This window comes from Lutra lutra, chromosome X, assembly GCF_902655055.1.
Source record: "Lutra lutra chromosome X, mLutLut1.2, whole genome shotgun sequence".
In the NCBI taxonomy this organism is placed as follows: domain Eukaryota; kingdom Metazoa; phylum Chordata; class Mammalia; order Carnivora; family Mustelidae; genus Lutra; species Lutra lutra.
The window spans coordinates 8,298,546-8,320,705 of record NC_062296.1 but is presented as its reverse complement, the minus strand read 5'-3'; the positions used below and the strand labels follow the sequence as shown (position 1 = coordinate 8,320,705).

General features: G+C 44.3%; 1 long non-coding RNA gene across 3 annotated transcripts in view; it reads right to left on the bottom strand.

Annotated features, from left to right (window-relative positions):
- LOC125092279 (uncharacterized) overlaps positions 1-20,877 on the bottom strand; it is a 50,534-nt gene extending 29,657 nt beyond the window's left edge. For 2 of the 3 annotated variants that reach the window (XR_007124856.1, XR_007124857.1), the window contains exons 1-2: positions 20,684-20,877; positions 16,533-16,655 (exon numbers count right to left, since the gene is read on the bottom strand). This is a non-coding gene — a long non-coding RNA (uncharacterized LOC125092279). Of the gene's footprint in view, positions 1-13,461; positions 15,157-16,532; positions 16,656-20,683 lie in introns of those variants that run through there. The other variant, XR_007124858.1, reaches the window with a different exon arrangement.
- Between the last annotated feature and the right edge of the window lie 1,283 nt (positions 20,878-22,160).

Here is a 22,160-nt window from a genome sequence, read left to right as displayed (position 1 = left end):
AAAAATAACAGGAAGCAAATGCAGGTAGTTTGGCTCAACAGCCTATAGGTTTTTAAATTTAATTTTATTTTAAATTCCAGTATAATTAACATGCAATGTTATAGTAGTTTCAGGTGTGCAATATAGTGATTCAACACTTCCATAAATCACCCAGTGCTCATCATGACAAGTGCCATCCTTAATCTCCATTACCTATTTCACCCATCCCCCTAACCCCCCTCCTCTGGTAACCATCAGTGTGTTCTCTATATATAGTTAGGAGTCTGTTTCTTGGTTTGCCCCTCTCTTTTTACCTTTGTTCAACTGTTTTGTTTCTTAAGTTCCACATATGAGTGAAATCATATGGTATATGTCTTTCTCTGAATGACTGACTTCTCTTAGCATTATACTCTTTAGGTCCATCCATGTTGTTGCAAATGGCAAGATTTCATTCTTTTTTATGGCTGTGATATATCTATATTGATATCAATATAGATATAATCACATCTTCTTTATCCATTCATCAATTGATGGAACACTTGGGCTGCTTCCATATCTTGGCTATTGTAAATAATACCGCCATAAGCATAAGGGTGCTTGCATCCCTTTGAATTAGTGTTTTCGTATTCTTTGGGTCAATACCTAGTAGTGCAATTACTAGGTTGTAGGGCTAGTTCTATTTTTAACTTTTTGAGGAAATGCCATGCTATTTTCCACAATAGCCATACCAGTCTGCATTCCCACCAACAATGCACTAGTGTTCCTTTTTCTCCACATCTTCGCCAACACCTGTTGTTTCTTGTGCTGTTGATTTTAGCCATTCTGACAGATGTGAGGTGATAGCTCATTGTGGTTTTGATTTGTATCTCCCTAATGATGAGTGATGTTGAGTATCTTTTCATGCATCTGTTGGCCATCAGGATGTCTTCTTTGGAGAAACATCTGTTCATGTGTTCTGCCCATTTTTTAATTGGATTATTTGTTTTCCACGTGTTGAGTTTTATAAGTTCTTTATATGTTTTGGATACTAACCCTACTGGATATGCCATGTGCAAATATCTTCTCCCATTCCATAGGTTGCCTTTTAATTTTGTTGTTTCCCTCAACTGTGCAAAAGCTTTTTGTTTTGATATAGTCCCAATAGTTTATTTTGGCTTCTGTTTCCCTTGCCTCAGGAGACAGATCTAGAAAAAAGTTGCTATAGCCAGTGTCACAGAAATTACTGCTTGTGCTCTCTTTTAGGATTTTTATGGCTTCAGAGTTCACATTTAGGTCTTTAATCCATTTTGAGTTTATTTTTGTATATGGTAAAAGAAAGTGGTCCAGTTTCATTCTTTTGCATGTAGCTGTCCAGTTTTCCCAACACCAGTTTTTTTTTAAAGATTTTATTTATTTATTTGACAGACAGAGATCACAAGTAGGCAGAGAGGCAGGCAGAGAGAGAGAGGAAGGGAAGCAGGCTCCCCGCCGAGCAGAGACCCCGATGCGGGGCTCGATCCCAGGACCCTGGGATCATGACCTGAGCCGAAGGCAGCGGCTTTAACCCACTGAGCCACCCAGGCGCCCCACCAACACCAGTTTTTGAAGAGACCATCTTTTCCCCATTGCATATTCTTTCCTGTTTTGTTGAAGATTAATTGACCACATAATTGTTGGTTTACTTCTGGATTTTCCATCTGTTCCATTAGTCTATGTGTCTGTTTTTGTGCCAGTACCATACTGTTTTGATTACTACAGCTTTGTAACATAGCTTTAAGTCTGGAATTGTGATACCTCCAGCTTTGCTTTTCTATTTCAGAATGGCTTTGGCTATTTGGGGTCTTTTGTGGTTCTATATAAATTTTAGAATTTTTTTGTTGTAGTTCTGTGAAAAATAACAGTCTACAATCTTAACCATCATACTGCAGTGTATCTCATGACACAGACATTAGAATAGCCATCCTCTGGATGTACTGACTCACCATACTGGGACTACAGGGACTGCTCTAGGCCAGTGTTTTGTTTTTTTATACTGAGATCTCTATGAGGATTAAGTACTTTATTTCCATGTTAATAGTTTAAAAATGTTAATAAAAGCATATTACGAATTATTTGATTATTACCTTTGAAAGAGTTCTGCCCATGTACCAGAGCCCCTGCATTTCCATTTATGTTTAAAGGGCACACTAAATGACCTGTAACCTAAAGGAACGTCTTTTATATTCTCTTGCACTTTTTCTCAAATTATGATCCACAGACTCCTGGGAATTGAGTTAACTTGCCAAGTTTATAAAACACTCACCTGGCCTAGGATGAAGGACTATTTTGAATAAATGATAAAAATGGGATATTATGTGCCAGACTTAAATTCAGAGTAGACTTACAGTATCCTGTGGGCATGGCACACAGGATAGGTACTTTGGTCAAAAGTCTGAGGTAGTGATGTACAATCACCACTTCCAGCCCCCTGGGGTGCCTGGGTGTGTGAGTGAGGATATACATGTGCACACGTGCACACACACTTGTGCAAGGAAGTATTTTGAGGGGTGCCTGGGTGGCTCAGTTGGCAGTGGCATTTGACTTATTTTGGCTCAGGTAGGGGTCTCTGGGTTATGGCATCGGTCTCTGCACTAGGTGTGGAGCCTGCTTGGGATTCTCTCTCTCTCCCTCTGCTCCTCCCCCAGCTCATGCATTCTCTCTCTCTAAATAAATACATTTTTTTAAGAAGAGAAGTATTTTGATTATAGGGAGGAAGAAATGTGACTTTGGGGATAAAAGGGGGAGAAGGGATTAGGAATGTTTCTGAAGAGTGATGCCCTAAGATAAGTCTGGTTGTCAACACTGAGGAAGCCATACAAGAATCTAACCAGCTTAACTGGAACCTTGGATATGGGAGGATGATTTAATTATAAATCCCAGACCTATTTTACTGAAGGCCTGGAGCAGCAGCATCACAAAGGAGCTTACCAGAAATGCAGATTGTCAGGCCTACCCCAGACCTATTGAATCAGCATCTGCATTTTAATATATTAAAAAACAGATTCTGGACATCTAATTTTGTGTTTATAATTTAATATATCTGAGGTCAAGTATTTCTAGTAAGTTCTCATATGATGCTGATCCTTATGCTACTGGTCCATGTGCTGTACTTTGAGAACCACCGCCCTCATATATGGGGGCTGGAGAGAGCAAAATAGAGGGTATAGATATACTTCCGGCTTTATTCAGGATTCAAACAGAAGATGATTATGCGCTTGAGCCTGCAGGTACAGTTGGTTCAGCCTTGAAGAGCTAGCAATATAATTTCTTCCTATACATGAGCAGGTCTTCTACGTGATTTTAGTAATGCCTGGACACACTGTATTAGTCAAGTGTTCTCCAGAGAAACAGACCCAGTAGGATGTGTGTATATGTGTGTATATATTCATCAGGAGAAAGAGAGAGAGCCATTCATTATAAACAATTGTCTGAGACAATTATGGAAGCTAAGGAGTCCCAAGATCTGCAGTCAGTAAGCCAGAGACACGGGTGAGCTGATGCGTAGTTTCCAGTCTGAGTCCAAAGGCCTGAGAACCAGGAGAGCCAATGTTGTAAATTCCATTCAAAAAGTCATGGGGCGCCTGGGTGGCTCAGTGGGTTAAAGCCTCTGCTTTCGGCTCAGGTCATGATCCCAGGGTCCTGGGATCGAGCCCCGCATCGGGCTCTCTGCTCGGCAGGGAGCCTGCTTCTTCCTCTCTCTCTCTGCCTGCCTCTCTGCCTACTTGTGATCTCTGTCTGTCAAATGAAATGAATAAAATCTTTAAAAAAAAAAAAAAAGTCAGCAGGCTGGAGACCCAAGAAGAGCTGGTTTCAGTCTGAGTCTAAAGACCAGTAAAGACCAGTGTCCTAGCTGAATAATCAGGCAGGAAGACTTTCCTTTTACTTGGCCTTTTTTGTTCTATCAGTCTTCAATTGATTAGATGAGGCCCAACAACATTATGGAGGGCAAATTGCTCTACTCAGTCTACCAATTCAATGTTCATCTAATCAAGGAACACCCTCAGAGACATACCCAGAATTCTGTTTGGTCAAACGTCTGGGCACCTTGTGGCCCAGGGAAAATAAGACATAAAATGAAGCATCATCCGCCCATAGTTTTGGTTGCTACTGGGAATTGTTAAATCATTATTACCTTGTTTAATTGGCTGTGGTGGTTATATAGAAACATTTTTGGTGCCTTAATCTTGTGTGTATAAATTGCTGACAAAATCTTCTTCCTAAAAATTTTTTTTAAGATTTATTTATTTATTTGAGAGAGAGAGAGAGAGAGTATGAGAATGGGGAGGGTCAGAGGTAGAAGGGACTCCCCGCTGAGCAGGGAGCCCAACACCAGGTGATCCCAAGACCCTGGGATCACGACCCAAGCCGGAAGCAGAGGCCCAACAAACTGAGCCACCCAGGTGCCCCAATTTCTATTAAATCTTATCCCGCATTTCTGTGTTTATAGCAGGATGGGGCCTATTGGCATCAGCTCATTTCTCCAAACTCTAGGAAGTCATCTAGGTCAGTTTTCCTTACGTTGTAATCTAAGTACGACTTGTACCAAGTCACCTGGGATGCTTGTTCAAAAAGGCCTATTCCTGCCACCCTAGGCCAGACCAACTAAAATGGATATGACTCTGAGGAATCTGTATTTTTTTTAAGATTTTGTTTAATTATTTGACAGAGAAAACAAGTAGGCAGAGAGGCAGGCAGAGAGAGAGAAGGGGAGAAGCAGGCTCCCTGCTGAGCAGAGAGCCCGATGCAGGGCTCGATCCCAGGACCCTGGGATCATGACCTGAGTCGAAGGCATCGGCTTAACCAACTGAGCCACCAGGCACCCCAAGAATCTGTATTTTAACTGAAAACACGCACCTTTGCACATTAAAGTGTAGCAGCCACCTTTTTGGGATTAGTGCTCCAGGACAGAAAAGACAACCAAAGCCTTCCTGGGCATAGAATGCCAATTATATAGCTCTCTTTACTGGATTTCCATATGAATAAATCCCCAGTCTCACAAATGTAAGGGGAAATCCTCAAAATGCTGGAGTAATTGTGCCTTTTCCCTGAATTTCAGAGCACTGTTGACTTTCTGATTCTGCTTGCCTTAATAATAAATTCTTAAGTGGTGGAGTGCCTGTTGTGTGCACTTCCCTAGCGGAGCTGAAAGAGCAAGGCGACTTCAAGCAGAGCAGAGAGACATCGAACGACAAATATGGTTTAGTTTAGGTGAAGAAAAGAAGGAGGAATTTTCCACTTTAAGCTTACTGGAAGCTGTAGTGACACTACATTCCATCTGTTTGAAAAACCTTCTTACACTAATTAAATGTGGCATATTTTGATTTAGCTTCCAATAAGTTTAGATTGTATAATTCAAAGCTTTTCTTTTCAGGAGACATTATCTGCCACATTATAGTTTAGTACTTAACCCAGTGAGTTCAGTGGTTGCTAAGGGACTAGTCAATGCATGTTTGAATTATCAAAGCTGTACCTTCAATTGACAAAGAGTTAAGGTTAAGAGATGCAATCAGGAAGCTGGGGAATGTCCTCCTGAATGTGAAAGGATGATCACAGGGTAGAGTGTAGAGGCATAGTGCTAATGAGTATTTTTTTTCCTCTCTTGACAAATTGAAATAAAGAATCAGATATGCTTAGCATTCATCTAACTAATTTTGAACTTTGGGAAAGAAATTCAGCATTTTGTTACGATTATTTGAGGAACTGAGGTCTTTATCAATAGAGGGAAGATTCCTCCTGCACAGTCAACAGCTGAGAACAGTCCTATAATTGAGAGAAAGAGGCCAAGAAACATCTCTGAGGGGACTGAGATGTGCAGAAGGCAATGATACTTCTTATACATAAGGAAGATTCCACTGGCAGAAGTGTCTTACCCCATCCTGATCTCACAAAGGCTCTATATAAACTCCCAGTTCTTACCAAGTATTCTGATGATTGAACACAAGCCACACCTGCCCATTCACTAGGTACCAGCAACTAACAAAACATACACACATATACACACACACAATCTCTCTCTCACTCTCTCTCTCTGCCCTCCTCCTATTTAGTCAGAGTCAAGGTGAATGAAATAACAATTTCCCAAGTGTAGCATCTCTCATCAGGACCAGTTCTTAGGACCTCTTGACATCTATTTTTAAACTACAAAACCTTTTCACAGAAAATTAGCCAAATATGTCAGGACTAAAACCATTCTTGCAAAAGTTTGAACTATTTTAAGGAAAAGGGTAGAGTTAGAATAAACATTCTATTTACAAAAGATTACATTGATTATATTAAGTAGTGGTTGATATGAAGGATTAGCGAGTAAAATATGAAATTTGCCTTAGGTATGTCGGTTCTTTTAATCTTGCTTTAGATCATAACCTATTAGGTCAATAGTATTTATTAGTGAGCCATTTTAATAAAGAAGCACTTGGATATTTTCAAAAAAATAGAAAGTAAAACTGAGTTTGAAAGTATACCAAATATATGTAATACACTTTACTCATTTATCAAGTAACTAGAGAAGGACAAAACCATAAAATTTCTTGCTGAGCAACAGATTGGTAGTTCATCAGAGCCCAGGTTCCTAGGTGTTCATCCCAAGGCCTATACTACACTATGTTTTTTAATCTTTCATTCACTTTATTTTGCCTGTGAAGAAACTAGTTCCTAGGGCACCTGGGGGGCTCAGTGGGTTTGCCTTTGGCTCTGGTCACAGTCTCAGGGTCCTGGGATCAAGCCCCGCATCAGGCTCTCTGCTCAGTGGGGAGCCTGCTTCCCCCTCTCTCTCTGCCTGCCTTTCTGTGTACTTGTGATCTCACTCTCTGTCAAATAAATAAAATCTTTAAAAAATTATTTAAAAAAATAAAAGTAAGAAAAAGAAACTAGTTGCTTAGAGCTTGAAGCCATTACCAAGGATTCATATCTATCATAAAGTATAATCTAAATATCGTCTAAGTAAAAGAAATAAAAGGGATCCAGACCGAAAACGAACAAGTTAAACTGTCTCTGGTTGAAGACGACATGATCTTATATGTAGTAAACCCCCAAAGACTCTACAAAGAAACTCTTAGAATAAATGAATTCAGTAAATGTGCAAGACACAAAATCAATGTATAACAATCCGTTGTGTTTCTATACACCAACAGCGAACTCTATGAAAAAGAAAGAATGCAATCCCATTTACAATAGCATGAAAAAGAATAAAATCCATAAGAATAAATTTAACTGAGGTAAAAGGTCTATACACTGAAAACTATAAGATGTTGATGAAAGAAAGTGAAGAAGATACAAGTAAATGGAAAGATATCTGTGTTCATGGATTGGAGGAATTAACATTATTAAAATGTCCATACTGCCCTAAGTGATCTACAGACCCAGTGTAATCTCTATCAAAATTCCAATGGCATTTTTTATAGAAATAGGAAACATAATCCTAAAATTCATATGGAACCACAAAAGACTCGAGTAGGCCAAGCAATCTTGAGAAGGAAGACATAGGTGGGGCCTCACACTTTCTGATTTCAAACCATATTAAAAAACTATAATAATCAAAACAGTATAGTACTGGCATAAAAACATAGACCAATAGAGCATAAGAGAGAGACTGAAAATAAACCCACACATATGTGGTCAGCCACTCTATGACAATGGAGAATACACAATGGAGAAACAAGAGTCTCTTCAAGAAAAAGTGTTGGGAAAACTGGATAATCACATGAAAAAGAATGATATTGGACCCTTCTCTTACACCATCCACAGAAACTAAAATGCATTAAAGACTTAAAACTTAAAACTCCCATGGCAGTGGGAGGGGGGACAGAGAAAAAGCTCCTTGACATTGTTCCTGGCAATTTTGGGGGGCAAGGGGAGGATTTGACACCAAAGTGCAGATGGTGAAAGCAAAAAATAAACAAGTGGGACTACAACAAACTAAAAAGCTTCTGAACAGCGAAGGAAACTTTCAACCAAACGAAAAGGCAGCATACAGAATAGGAAATTATATTTGCAAACCGTATCTCCAAAAACAGTTTAATATCCAAAATACGTAAGAAAGTCATACAACTTAGCAAAAAACAAATCAAAAAACAAATAACCCAATTAAAAAATGGACAAAAGACCTGAATAGACATTTTATCAAAGACATACAAATAGCCACAAATACACGAAAAGGTGCTCAACATCATTAATCATCATGGAAATGGAAATCAAAACCACAATGAGAAATCTCTTCATACATATTATAATGGCTAGTATGAAAAAGACAAGTGAGAACAAGTGTTGGTGAAGATGTGGAGAAAAGGGAAACCCTTGTACCACTATTGGTGGAAATGAACATTGGTACAGGATCTCAAGGAGATGTCTGCACTCCCATGTTCACTGCAGCATTATTCACAATAGCCAAGATAGGGAAACAACTTGTCTGTCAACAGATGGATAAAGACAATGTGATACACACACAGGCACACAAAGAATGGTTCTCAGCCATAAAAAGAAATTGAAGGAAATCATGCCATTTGCAATAACATGGGTGAACCTGGAGAACATCATGATAAGTGAAATAAATGAGCCAGAGAAAGACAAATACTGTATGTTCTCATTATATGTCAGAATTTGAAAAGTCAGGATCATAGAATCAGAGAGTAGAACAGTATTTATCAGAGACTGGGGTTGGGAGAAATGGTGAGATATTGGTCAAATAAAACAAACTTTTAGCTATACAATGAATAATTTCTGGATATATGATATGTAAGAGGGTAATTATATTTAATTTATATTATATTATATACTTGAAACTTGCTAAAAGAGTAGATACTAAGTGTTCTCACCACACCAAGAAAAAGGCAACTATGTTTTGTGATGGATGTGTTTGTTAATTTGATTGTGAAAGTCATTTTACAATGTGTACATATATCAAAGCATCACTTTGTATGCCTTAAATATATATATATATATATATTAATTTTTATTTGTCAAAAAGATAAAAACTTCTTCAGTCATAACGGCCTCATTTCAATTGCTCAGTAGCAACATGCGTCTTCTATTTTGGACAATGCATGATTCAATCATGTTTTTAAGGGATTTGCAATAATAACAAAACACGCAATCTACGATTTCTATAGAGGAAAGGAAGTCACTGAGAATAAGGATATAATGGCTTAGGAGTTTAGATTTATAAGGGTACCTAGCTGACCCAGTTATAAAAGCATGCAAATCTTGATCTTGGGGTTGTGAGTTTGAGCCCCACATTGAGTGTAGCGATTACTTAAATAAAACTTTTTACAATTTTTAGAAGTTTAGATTATAAAATATCTGAAAGTATAGAGGCACAAAGCTAAAAGCATGAACAACTAAGTGGAAGTAATGAGAGGAGGAGGCATGCTTTGGAGGTTCATACTGACAACATGTCATAATGGCAACATCCAGAATAGAACCACAGACGTCTTGGCTACAGCAGAATGGGAATGGGAAAAAAGATCATTAGAAGTAAAGAGGGTGAGGAAATGAGGTTATAGAGTTTTGGTTGGGTCACCCACCAACGATGGTTAAGACATGGCAGGTGGTAACAGGAATAGGGGAGAAGGGAGGGGCCATGAGCCAAGAGTCCAGGCCTCCACTGAAGAAGGAAATTTGAGCAAGATGTCAATAATTACTGCGGAAGTGGTAGCTTGTGGCATAGGCTACAAGGGTTATGTGAGCTACAAGGATTCTGGGCATCAAATGGAGGTGGGAATTAAAAGGAGTCTGAAAATGTCAGGAGATGTAGTTTCTAGTGTTCATGGGAGAGCAAATAGGAACAGGAGAGAAAAGGTTTAAGGATGACATTAGAAAGGAAAATTTCCAACCTAAGACTTGTCATAGTTGAGTGCAGAGTAACAAGGCAGACATGACCTTGGCCAGCAGCCCCTGGGGCCTTAGGAAACACCTGGTAGAAAAAAGTGAAAAAAGATTAAATAAAATACAGTTGTGTTGTTCCAGGGATGAATGTTGACTTGGAAAAATGGAAACAGAGACTAGAAAAGGTTTGTAAAGTGGCTGATACATCTCTCAGTTGGCACAGTAAGGCCAATAACTAATGAACAGTAAAATCTCCCCACTGAATATTAGTCATGGTGTCAAGGAGAACCATAAAGGGAGCTGGCCTGGGAACCAGAGTGAACAACCATCTCTAATCTTCACAGGAAACAGCTTCCTATATAAGCAGTGACTTTACTTGGGGACACAAACACACCCACATGCACCAATACAAAATGCAAACACTTCTATTAAATAGTTTTCAATAAACGAGAACCTAACAGATGAGGTAGCAGAACCAGGGACGCTCCCTGCAGAAGCACAAAGAACTGGACACATAGGGCTCAGAAAGCAATTTGAGTCCAGGGGCCACTACCCTACTGAAGTAAGCCCGGACTCAGGTATGTCCTAGCCCCCCGCCAGGGGCAGCTGCTCTGAGGATGTGGCTCTGAACAATCTTGAGGCCAGAGTCTGGGCTCAGTAAAGCACTGCCGGAAGAAATGAAAAAGCTACTGATGGGGTCTCAGGAAGAAGCAGACAAGTCTGATAGTTTCCTTCCGTCTATGCCTTCCTGTTCCCTGATCCCACTCAGACCTAAGCTTATGACCGTGCAGGCCCCCGCTGGTTGCATTCAGATGACTCAAACCCGGCAACTGTCCTAGAGCAACTGCCCGATAAATGCTTCAGGTACATCCATGCTCTCAGAGGACATGTCTGTGGGTTTCACTGTGTGAAGTGTCTTGAAGGGCAGCCTTCCCACCAGAAGCTTCCAGCACAGCATAGCAACTGTTCCTCCTGCAGTCCCTCCGAAGGGGTAGGAAGTCCAGACTCTGGCATGATGGTTTTTTTTTTTTTCTTCTTCTTTTAGAATAGGCTAGAAGGAAGGAAGCTCTGGACCAGCTCCTCCTTAGAAGGGATACTCTGCTAGAATGAAGTGTTTCAGGAGAGAGACAGCCTCCAACTCTCCCCCAGCCCAAGGCGGTCTGCTACAAGCACAGCCACAGCCACAGCACAGAGGCACTCCTGGGCAAGATGGGCAGGGCCAGAGGCCCAAAGAAGCACTGATCGTCCATGAAGAGAAAACTTGGCACCGAGTTTTTACAAAATTATACACGTACAGACAAAATGATAGGTGGGTAAAGTACACAGGAACAGCATGTGTCTGCTCTGGTCACTTAATCAAGCTACTGTGTGATCCTTGAACCAGCTCAAGTTAATCACAAAAAGGAATTCCAAAACACCCTAACCAGTGAGAGCAGCATCAGAGAAAACCCATGATGATAACTGTGAAGCCAACACATAGCTGCGCGTATTCATTCTGGTCCATTTTTAAACATGCTTGTCGCTTCAACACAAAGAAATGGAATGACATTCCATGCTCATGGATTGGAAGAAAAAATGCTGTTAAAATGTCTACATTACCCAAAGCAATCTATACATTCAGTGCAATCCCTATCAAAATATGAACAACATTTTTCACAGAACTAGAATAATCCTAAAATTTGTATGGAACCACAAAAGACCCTGAATAGCCAAAGCAATCTTTTTTTTTTAAGATTTATTTATTTGAGAGAGAGAGAACATGAGCAGGAAGGGCAGAGGGAAAGTGTCCCTCGGTTGATGAATGAATGAAGATACATTTTATATATTATATATAAATTATATATTACATATATATACACACATACACATAATGGAATATTATTCAGCCATAAAAAAGAATGAAAACTTGCCATTTGCAGTGACATGGATGGAGCTAGAACATATAATGCTAAGTGAAGTCAGTCAGTCAGAGAAAGGTAAATACCATAGGACTTCACTCATACATAGATTTTAAAAAACAAACAAAAAAACAAGGGGCACCTGGGTGGCTCAGTGGGTTAAAGCCTCTGCCTTTGGCTCAGGTCATGGTCCCGGGGTCCTGGGATCGAGCCCCACATCGGGCTCTCTGCTCTGTGGGGAGCCTGCTTCCTCCTCTCTCTCTCTCTCTGCCTCTCTGCCTACTTGTGATCTCTGCCTGTCAAATAAATAAAATCTTTAAAAAAAATTAAAAAAATCAAAACAAAAAAACGAGCGAAGGAAAAAGGGGGGGTGGGCAAACCAAGAAACAGACATTTAACTACAGAGAAATTCATGGCTACCAGAAGGAAAGCAGGTGGGGGGCATGGATGAAACAGGTGATGGGAAGTAAGGAGGGCATTTGTCCTGATAAGCACCGGGTGATGCATGGAAGTGATGAATTTCTATATCGTATGCCTGAAACGAATACAATATGGTATGTTCCCCAACTGGAATTAAAATAGAGACTTTAAAAAACCATTAAAAAATGTCTAGTCACTTTATAGTCACTCATAGTTCTTTACCGGATCAAATAATGAGATTTCTTCTCAGTGTTTTTGTTGAGTTGATCACGAGTTCAACTTGGCTGTAGTATTTTGTTTTAGTTCTAATTTCACCCCTAAATAACTGCTGAGTTGGGCACAGAGAAGCCCCCCTACAGGGGATTAAGGAAGCTGAGTGACACCTGTCAGCAGAAAGACTTGGGAATCAACAGGGAAGCCCACACAGCGACACAATCACCCCCACGCCACACAAGAGATGATCAAACAAGTGGACCAGGAGCAAAAGAGAGTGAGTGACGGGCATCCCAAATCACATAAAGAAAGTGACAGTTGATTTTTTTTTAATTAAAGCCGTCAACTGCGTTTAGTGCTGTAGTATAATGTGCTGATTTGTGCCAGGGATCCTTACCTCCCTAACTACAATAAGCTCTCTTCATAAAACACCGTACTTAGTGTTCCGGTTTTGTACAAGTTTCAAATATTTCAAAAGTCAGGACTTCATATTTCTTAAAAAGAGTTATGCTCCTCAAGGGTAGAGACAACGTTTTGGAAGAAAGAAGGCTTTCAGGAAATGTTTGTAGAGCTGCCTTCAGGTACCACACCAGACACTGGATGGCAGTACACATTTCTAAAAGATAGAGGGAAACCGGCCCTTTTCGCCTCCCAACCACCCCGACCCCACCCTCAATGCTAGTTTCCTATTGTTGCTCTAACAAATTACCACACCTTTAGTGGCTGAAAACAACCCAAATTTATTATGATACAGTTCCGTGGGTCAGAAGCCCAACACGGGTGTCACAGGGTTGAAGCTGTCAGCAGGACGAGGTTCCTTTCCGAAGGCTTGTAAGGACCAACTTGTTTTCTTGCCATTTCTGGCTTCTGGAAGCTGCATTTCTTGGCTCATGTTCTCCTTCCTCCATATTCCCAGCCAGCAGTGGCCTGTTGAGTCTTTCCCACGTGACGTCATTCTGACATTTGCTCTTCTGGCTCCATTTTTAAGGCCCCCTTATGATTATATCAGGCCTACCTACATCATCCAGGACAACCTCCCTGGCTGACGGTCAGCCTTAATTCCATCGGCAACCTTGGTCCTCCTTTGCCATGTAAGGTAAACCTAGTCACAGGTTCCAGGGATTAAGAGAGAGAGAGACAGAGAGACAGACAGACAGACAGACACACAGACACACACACACACACACACACACACCGGTGGCCACTGTTTGCCTAGCATGCCCTGTCAAAAAAATAAGCAACGATAAATCATCCAAGGCACGGCGGCCATGTCAGGGAGAAGTCACGTATGCATTTCTTCTTCTTTATTGTCAATCAACATCTCTTTCTCCTTTGTTGTTTAATATTCTAAAGAGAGCTTTCCGGGGCAACCTAGAGATCAAACTATGAAGGTTTTTCCCAGCTCACAACAACCACTAAGTTTCTCTCCTGGACGAATTCATAGATAGGGAGAAAGGCTCCAGGCTGGGTGCTTTCCTAATAAAACTCTTTAAAAGTAAGCAATGATCTGTCACAAGAAGTTGTCTCACGGCAATGACAGTTTAAGGGGACTGCCCTTCAGCATGCATCTTCCGATGCCAAGCAAGAGGATTCACAGGCCCAAAGACTTTCCGTGGTAGTTACATTCCAAAATCCTTCCCCTAGTGTGAGTCACGTCATGTCAGGCAGGGAGGGCTCACCAGCACGAGGCCCTCCCGCGTCTCTTCCCTTCACTGTCCCGAGCACGAACCCTCTGGGGCTCGGTGAGGGCTAAGCCGAGGCCAAACACTTCCTAATACCATGTGCTCCTCGGGCTTCTCAGCAGTGCGGGTCCCCGTGGCGCTCCTGCCTTCTCTGCCCTCAGAGGGTTTTCAGTCCTGGAGTTGTTGCGCAGGAGGAAACTGAAGCGTTGGGTGAAGGCCTTGCTACATTCTTCGTGCTCCCAGGGTTCATCTGCAGGTGTAGTGGACTCACGGGTGCTGCGTGAGGTGCCATGTGCCTCGAAGGCCTTTCCACACTTGCTGCTTTGCCCAGTGTGGACAGTGTCGTGCCGGCTGGGAGAGCTGTCCTGGCAGCCATAGGGCTTCTCCCCAGTGTGAATGTGCTCGTGCCACACGGGGTGTGACTCGTGGAGAGAGGCTGAGCCCCACTCAATGCTTTCAGAGGCTTCTCAGTGTCCTCCTCGGGTAAGAAGCTAAGGAAAAGCTGAGACAAAAGGCTTTTCTGCATTCCCTCTACCCAAAGGGTTCTTCTCTGGCGTGCATTCTTTTACGCTGGACGAAAGCAGAGTGGCAGGTGAAGGCCTCTCCACATTCACTCCCCTCGTTGGGCTTCTCCCTACTATGGACAGGGTCAAATGCGGTGCACTCTGTTGAGAAACTCTGTGGGGCTCGTTGTGCTGTCAGGTCGTCTTTCTGGAGTCAGTCTCCCAATCGTGAGGATGGAATTCCTCTTATCCCCTTCCCTGAAGTCCTTGCACTTTTAAGAATTCTTCCCTGGATGAAGCCTGGGGTCATCCCTTGGTGGGGATGAACCCTGTTCGGAGGCCGAAACTCCCGGAGAGAACTTTTGCCATAAATCTCTTGAGCGCGTGCTATCACCTGTCCGCAGACTGTGGCATTCGAGGCTCTTCCTCCAGGGAGAGTCTCCTGGAGGACTGGCCATGCACTCAAGCACCTTTCCTGCATTTCTGAAGGCCCTTCCTTGCTGATCCCTGCCTCAGCCCACTCTGGATGCCCCCTGAGGCTCCCGGAGTCAGTTGTCCGTGGAGCAAGGCTCCTGGGTGGTAGGCTCTGTTGTGTCAGGTTTTGCTCAGTCACCTAAAGGGGATCTTGTATATAAAAGCCAGCTATTAGGAGACAGACAGAGAAGCAGCAAAATTACCACTTCAGGGGGAAATGAAGATGAAAATAGTGTCCCTGTGCCTGCTGTGTTTTGACATTTCTGAAACCTCTGTTTGCAATTTCTTTCTTTTCTGATCCTTGGATCTCTGACATCTTTAAAGGGAAATCCAGGAAGACAGACTCAGGCAGGGGACAGAGGGACTAGAGTGAAAACTGCTCTTTGAAGTGCAAATTGGGAATGAGTGGATATCATCTCAAAGTCAAGGGCCATCTCTAAATTGAGACTCACTATACTGGCCAACTTTTCCTTGCTTGCCAAAGCCCGAGAGTCTAGGATAATAAAATGAGTGGGGCAAGTGTGACACGTGGGCTGCACTCGCACAATGGTAGCTGCTTCTCTTGACACTGACCCACAAGAGACGGAGGGAAAAGGAACCGTTTTTTCCAGATGCCAGTGTCATTTAATGAGTGGTCTGTGCACTCTCTATAGTCATCTTGTGTACCTGGAGAATCTTGGTCCATACCCTAGGAAACGAGGAACAGCCCTCAAGGTAGGCCTCTGGGAACGACAGAGCTTTCAACCTTTAACTGAGACTGTGTTTTCCTCTAAAGGGTACCAGGTAACAGTGATGGTAAATGCCTCTGAACGTCAACTCACCTTTCTTCTTGGAAAATAGCTTATCACCAAGGGCCCCTGCTGTGGGGGCTCTGAGGACCCCTTGACCCCTGGGCCAGCCAGCTTCCTTCTTATGGAAGTCTGGGATGAGGATCTCAGATTGAGGCCAGCCTATGAAGGGCATTGGGGTGAGAAGCTGAGGGTAATAGAGGCTCAGGTGGCCCTTTCCCGCCTCCAGGATGTCCATGCAGGAAAGCCCAACTACAGAGAGAAACTGAGAACAAGGATGTAGAACTCGCAGAGAAAAGTAGAGGCAAGGAATCTAGGGTCCTCAGAGAGTGATCTGCACCAGAAAGAGCTAATCAGCTGCATAGAGAAGACACAGAAGCCATGACAAGAGACACAGAGGCCAAGGCGTATCAAGGTTCCTTTCGGTTCTTGATTTTAGTCTCTCATGGGCCCCAGCTGAACATTCTGCCCTTGGCTTCTGCTGTATCTCCCCATTGCCTTCCAATAAATTCTCCCCTTCTTTTGAACCATTTTTAAGGGGACTGTGATCCTGGTCCCACCAATCCCTGCTAGACACACAGAGAGACCAGGCAGGATGTGAGACACAAACACAGCAGGAGCTGTGGGGAAGAGAGAGGGAAGGTCCCCATACTGTTTGGCCTATCAGGCCTGAAGTGCGAGGGCAGAATGAAGGAGGCTGCAGGTTCCCCCCAGGAGACAGCTTAAGTGAAAACCTACCCAGTGAGAGAAGGGCATCCAGGTCTGCAACATCACCTCCTGGTACAGTGGCCTTTGGCTCAATGTTTTGAGCTAGGACCTCCAAGGGAAGGTCATGGCCACATCCTCAAAGGTCGCTGATCCCTAGGAAGTCAAAGAGAGGCAGGGATTAGAGACCGTCACTCCATCACCGGAAAAGATCCAGGGGGTACCCAAGGTCTGAATCACTAGGCACCTCCTGAGGGCCTCGCTCTGTGCTGGGCTCAAGGGTTGTGGTGGATGCTGCCTTGGCCCAGAATGCAGTTTTGTCAGAGTAAGAAGTCTGCTATGGGGGCAGCCAGGGGAGAATGACACAAGACAGTAACACGCCTCAGTGGCCTGAGAGGAGCAGAGAGTATGCACTAGAGGATGTCAAAGGAGGAAATAATAACAGCAATCATCACGCCAATGATGGTAACAGCAGTAGCTGCTGAGTCTCATTGGTCCTCGCTGTGCACCTGGCTCTGTGCTGAGTGCTTGCCTGCTGTGTGACCTTGGGGAAGTCACTTCGTTCCTCTGAGCAGTGAGTTCTGCCTCAGTAGTACTAACCTTCCCCGCGTCAGCAGGCTGTTGTCAGAATGCAAGAGAAAATGTTCATAAGGCAGACACTGGAATGCCTGGCCCACACCTGTGCCTGCTATGTTTTTACTACTTGTGTTCATCTTCCCACAGCCCAGGTCAACACTGTCATCATCTCCGTGTCACAGCCAGTGTGCTGAGGCTCAGGGAGATCTAGCAAGTCAAGCAGAGTCACATCTAAAAAGTGGAGATCTGAACCCAGGTCCCTCTGGCTCAGGGTCTCTGTGTATAACCCCCGTACCCCTCCATCACTACAATGAGAGTGAGATGAACGTGCAGCAAACAATTACAATAGCACAGGCTTGCCCAACGGGATGTGTCTCAGCAGCTGGAAGGGGCCCTCAGCAACCACACCAACCCTCTCATGTCTTCTCGACCAATCCATATCCCTACCTTTGCCCATGTGCTTCCCTCTGCCAGAAATGCTCCTTATGCCTCCCTCATTAGGAAGCCTAAACCCATTCTGCAAAGTTGATTTCAGGTGTCATCTCCAGGCCTCCCCAGCCCGCGATGGGTACTGTCATGGTTAGGAGTGGAGGCTGTGGGGGTTGGCATGCTGAGTTGGAGTTTCAGCTACTTAAGAGCTGGGTGACCTTGGGCTGGTAAATTGACTTCTCTGAGCCTCAAGTTTCCCTTCTGTGAAGTAAGGATAAGAACAGAAGCAAATTCTAAGGAGGTAAGAGTTAAATGAGGTGGTACATAATAATTGTCCCTCAGTACATATCAAGGGCTTGATGAAGGCCAACACTTCACGGTTGTTTTGTTACTACTATTTTTCCTATTTACTCCATCAGCACAACCTGGAAAAGCTCAACCTAACGTGCATCTTTGCTTTTGTAACTGTGCCATATCCCCTGCACAAAAATGCCAAAATGAGAGCAGACTGGGACAGGGGCTATTTTAGCTAGAACTGCCAGGAAAAGCCTCATTAAAGAGGTGATATTTGAGCAGAGCCTGGAAGGATGTGAAAGGGCAGCCAAGGAAAGATCTAGCAACAGTGTCCCCATCAGAGGCAACTCCAAAGGTCAAAGCTGGGAGGAAGTGGGAAAGAGTTTGGCATATTCAGGTTGGCCTGGCTGGATGGCAGTGAGCAAGGGAAGCACAGAAGGGGACAAAATCGGAGATGGTCTCCAAGCATGGAACTTTCCAAGGCATGGTAGGGAGTCCGTGAAGGGTGGCATCGTGCACTCATTTACTGAGCACCTGTTACAAACCAGCACTGCTCTAGGCCTGGGGTAGAGCACAAGGAGAAGCTTACATTCCAGGGTTGGAGACAGATCATCCACAAGGAACTAAACAAAAGATCAAGAAAGTCCTAAAGACAAGAAAATAAGAGTAAGGAAACAAGAAACTAGGGGCAACTTTCCATGGGGCAACCAAGGAAGTCATCTTGAAGGAGGGGACACTGGGTCAAGCTTGCAATGAAGTGAGGGTTTGGATCGAGTCATGTGACAGCAAAGGAAAAAAGAAGGCAAGACCTGACAGCCATCAGGGCTGTGATGAGAGTAAACAGGGTGTCTGCTAGAGGAATGAATGGGCCTGGTGTATGTTTACATCCAAACCATAAACTAAAACTGGGTTCAAACTACAGCACTGCCTCATACCAACTGCACAAACTTACAGAAGGACTCAAACTCCCTGTGCCTCAATGTCCTGACCTGTCAAACAGGCACAGTGGTACCTATCCCCTAGGGCTTCTGTTGATATCAAACACTTTAGTACATGTTAGTGGCATATCAGCTTTTACTGTCTACAGGATTAACACCTTGGTGCAACGAGGCAATGAGCCTTTGAAAATGTGGGTGGTTTTCTTGCTTTTAAGCGTTTAAGAGGATGTGATAGTTAATAATTTATTTTAATCAAATGTTTAGAGGTATAGTTACTTTTCAAACAATTAGTAGGAATTAATGTGAATTTAACTAGTTAAATCTGTAAATTTAAACTTCTACTGTGTGTTTCTATTTAGAGAACTATTTAAAGAAGCAGTCATTTACTAAATAAGTAAATAAATTCTTGGGGGGAGGGGTCTAAGCAGACAATGCAGCCTGTGTGTATGGCACGGTCCCCTGAAGGAGAACCTGCTCAAGAAATGTCCATTAGAATAATGCACCAAGGGCGCCTGGGTGGCTCAGTGGGTTAAAGCCTCTGCCTTCAGCTCAGGTCATGATCCCAGGGTCCTGGGATCGAGCCCCACATCGGGCTCTCTGCTCAGCGGGGAGCCTGCTTCCTCCTCTCTCTGACTGTCTCTCTGCCTGCTTGTAATCTCTGTCTGTCAAATAAATAAATAAAATCTTTAAAAAAAAAAAAAAAAGAAGAATGCACCAATCCTCCTGCTGAGGGGCTAAAAGAGCTGGAGAAGCTGATGAACCCGTGCCCTAGTCTGGCCTAGCTAACTCTTCCCTTGCTCCCAGGGATTAAACACAAGGTCCTGCTGAGCACACGTGGCACTGAACATACACCACCCCACAGCTCTGTCTCTAACCCTGTCCAGCTCTTCACCCACTACTCCTTAACTCTGGCCTCCTCTCCCTCAGATAACGGCCCGAACCCAATGGGACTAAAGGCTCCCTCCTCTTTGGAGGCAGCCTCGGGGATGTCCAACCCTGTGCCTACCCTCCAGCACTTCCATCTCACTTTCAAATAACCTTAAGCTTCCCTCTCCTAAATGCACTCCCTGGGCTATATCCTGGTCCAGATCTAAAACTCCCTTGGACTTCCCCAGTGTAGACTCCTCCTGGAACTTCAGAATTGCTTGTCCCTCTGTCCATCTCTTTCTCTTTCTTTCTCCACCCCCTCCCCAACACTCTTCTGGAACATCTCAGAATCACTAAGTCCAAAATGGAACCTCTGACCCCCACCCCCCTCCCCGGCAACCTGCACCCTCCACCCACCTTCTTCTCCATTCTCCCAGATGTTCAGGGGAAAAAAAGAACAAAAAACTTGGGGTGGGCCTTCACTCCCTACTTTCCTTCACAGCCTCTGATGCAGCAGGAAGAAGGCTCTATCCCTAAACGCTCTATCTGTCCTCAGGGTACTTTGCCCTCCTCTACTGCCATCACTGGTCTGGACCCCATCCTGATGCCGCTGGACTGCACTGCAGCAGTCTCTTCCTTAGTCTCCCCGCTCCCCCCAGTCTCCCCTGAGCAACCTGTGGGGAAACTTAAAATCCTAAAACAGATCATGTCCCGGTTGTATTCACAACTCTCCATGGCGTGTAGCGCCCCAGGTAGAAAGGTCCCGCTGTTCGGGTGCCTTTCCAGGTGCGACCCGCCCCTCACGCTCTAGTCCGTGCGACACCGCACGATGCTCGGCTTCCCTCGAAGTTCCCCAAGCGCTCCCTACCCAGTCGCACACCCAAGCCTTGGCACATGCTCGTCCTTCTGCCTGTAACACCCCCCACGCCGTCTCCCACTGGCTGTCAAAAACGGGGACGTCACTCGGGGCACCCCACTGTCCGCCCGGGCTGCAGTGACCTCAGCAGGCGCCCTCATTCGGAGCTTTAGGATCGGGAGGTGGCGTCGGGCGGGTGACCACCTGGGAACGGCAGCACCCACCTGCGCCCGGTCCAACGGCGCAGCCGCCGCCATCAGAGCCTGCTGGCGGACCGAGGCCGGGAGACACGGGCGGGGACCCGAACTCCGTGGTCCCCAGCCCGGCCCCCGCGGCGGGTGATACGGGGAAGCGACACTGCCGAACCTCAGACCCGGGTCTGTGCAGTGAGGACAGCAGTTTCTCTTCGGTCACCTCGGGCGGGACGCGGTGCTCCGGCGCCAGGAACGAATAAAATAACCGCCGCGAGGACAATGCCAGAAGTCCCGCCCCGACATGGCGCGTAGTGCACGGTGTCGTCCCTCTCCGGCTTCTTCATTGGCCAGCGACGCCGCTGCTCATGGAGGAGAGCCTTCTGGGTGATGTAGTTCCCTAGCGCCAGGCAAAGGCCAAGAGTCTGGGAGCTAATAAACATTAACTCATTCAATACAGTATTCTCAGGGACCAAGAGAAAAGACTTCAGACAGGACCATGGTTACCGAGATGGAGGAGGCATGCCAAGGGGCCCTGAAGCAAGTAGACAAGGGTGGCTCCAGCCTCTAGTTCCCTCAGGAAAAAAAATCTCCCCCGCCTGTATAGTTAGAAATTGTGTTCTAAACTAGCCAGCAACACCATTTTATCCAGATATGTCTTATTCCATATCGTGATATATATCCAAGTCATTTTACACATATGAGACCTACATGGAAAAAAAGTAACTTACCAAGAGCCATTTCCTGGGAACATAGTGGCTGCTGTGGTCACGGTCAGCAGGTGTGGAAAAGGGGCCATCTGAACCCTGGACATTCTGCCCTTGGCTTCTGCTGTATCTCCCCATTCCCTTCCAATAAATTCTCCCTTTCTTTTGAACCATTTTGAAGGGGACTATGATCCTGGCCCCACCAATTCCTGCTAGATTCCTGGTCCCAAAGTTTGGGACACCATAATTTCATCTTCTTGCTGGGAAGTGGTTATAATTTCACCTGAAATCTCAGTGACAGGGTCTGCAAGGGAGTTGAGGTTATCTCAGAAAAAAATTGTGAAATATCTACTTAATTAAAGCTACTAATAATAATTGTGCTAAGAGAGTGGCAGAAATAGCTCTAGATGAATATATCTGTGACATATGAAAAGGCTGGGATCTCATTTAGTTTGACCAGGGAACACAGAAGTCTGAGAAGCTGAAGACATGGGTACAGCAGAAACTTGGCTACTCTGAGGCTTTGACTTTCTTAAGTATGTTATATTTTTTAAGATTTTATTTATTTATTTGAGTGAGAAAGAGTGGGGGTTGTGGTTGGGGGAAGGGCAGAGGGAGAGAGAAACTCAACCAGACTCTGTTCTGAGCACAGAAGCCGAGGTGAGGCTCAATCTCACCACCTTTGAGATCACGACCTGATTCGAACCCAAGAGCCAGTCACTTAACCAAAGGGGCCATACAGGCTCCCCTAAAGTATGATATTTTAAATCATTCTTGAGAACACTGAGCAATACCAACTTGAG